A 1,511-nucleotide genomic window follows, 5' to 3' on the forward strand; every position below is an offset into this window, starting at 1 on the left:
TTAAATAATTAAATTTATATATAGGTTTACTTTATTATAATTTGGGGTTGTGTAAAATTTTTTTGTATAAAAGTAGGATTAATTATGTCTTAAATGAGACTTGAAACCAATAACATTTTGGTTTGAGAGTAATACCCCTTTGCCACTAGACCAAACTAGTGATAATGTAATTAGGTTTAAACACTAAATATACATATTGTTTTTAATTAAAATAAACATATTTAAAACAAAATAAAGAAATTCGGGCCTAACGGGGTGTCGGGCCTGTGGCCGTCGACCACCCCGCCACCCCTATGGGCCGGCCCTGAACAGAATAAACTAAAGATCAAATGGTAGAAATATCAGTCTGTCGTTTCCGGATCAAACAAATGGTGTGATTAGTTGACGAAAGAACTGATACACGGTAATAAGAAACACTATGACTGCAGCAAGTAGAGAAATCGCCTTCCATGGAGTATTGATGTATGTTCCCTTAAACACCGCAACATTTCTAAACCAGTAACTGTCACAACACTTAACCATATTCTCCCATGGTTCCATGTAGTAGAAATCTTGCAAGTTGACATTTTTGCATATGCTGCTTATCATAATCGAGGCCGCTTCGTTTGAGCCCAAGTGGCTGACAAAAACACCTAATTTTCCCAACTTGGCAATGTCCGCTGGAGTAGCAACTAGCATATGCATGGCCATTGCATAGGATGTAACATAATTATCAACCGGAGAGTACTGTTCGTATGCAATCAGATTCCTTAAGACCACTTCAAAGAAGTTGTCAACACGCACAACAGGCATTTTTGAGAGTAGGCTTATGCCAGGATGAATAGTGTTTGAACTCCATTTCCATTGGCCAGTTCAAGCTTTTTATTCGGTCAAATCTTCACTCCAACGTCGTCCAGTTCTACAGCTGAGCGGGCTGTTGGAATTGCTGATACTTTTAGCTCAAAATTTACTTAAGGTTTGTAAAATTTTGTGTAGAAGGCCAAGTATGTGATAATGCTCAGTTGTGTTTGTGCCAAAATTTCCATCTTGTAAAGGCTGTTCAAAAGGGTTTAATGTAATTTAGTAAAACCTTAATCATGGTAGTAAGATTGGATCCTGGTTGAAACCTTTGGACAGTGAGGTTATAAAGGTCTTCTAGAACAAAATATGGGATTTGGTTTTCGAGTAACACAAGGTCTAGTGCAATATTCCTGCGACGCAACGGGGTTGTCTGATGACGAAATGCCTTTTACAGAAAGTTTATCAATGAACCGAAGAATGTAACAAGCATCCAAAACCATCATTTTGAACAAGTTTATCGTCGGTATGTTTCTTCATTCCAAAATAATAATCTCGGATATCTTGTATTTTAGCGCGCACCCTTTTCACGCAGTTCTCCAATGTTTCCTGTGCGGAACCTTCAACTACCTTATGCAATAGCTCATTCAGATATTCAGGTTTCTTGCTTTCCACGGATTTTAAATTTGTACGCCCTTTGTGGAGAGGTCCAACAGAGACCACCCGAGGGATGA

At 38.3% G+C, this 1,511-nt stretch overlaps 1 pseudogene; it reads right to left on the minus strand.

The window, feature by feature from the left end:
* Positions 1–360: 360 nt before the first annotated feature.
* Positions 361–1,503, minus strand: LOC143606284 (UPF0481 protein At3g47200-like; annotated as a pseudogene).
* Positions 1,504–1,511: the final 8 nt, after the last annotated feature.

The sequence above is a fragment of the Bidens hawaiensis genome, unplaced genomic scaffold, assembly GCF_021521415.1.
Source record: "Bidens hawaiensis isolate Kalapana, Puna unplaced genomic scaffold, B.hawaiensis_p1.1 tig00074024_1, whole genome shotgun sequence".
Classification (NCBI taxonomy): domain Eukaryota; kingdom Viridiplantae; phylum Streptophyta; class Magnoliopsida; order Asterales; family Asteraceae; genus Bidens; species Bidens hawaiensis.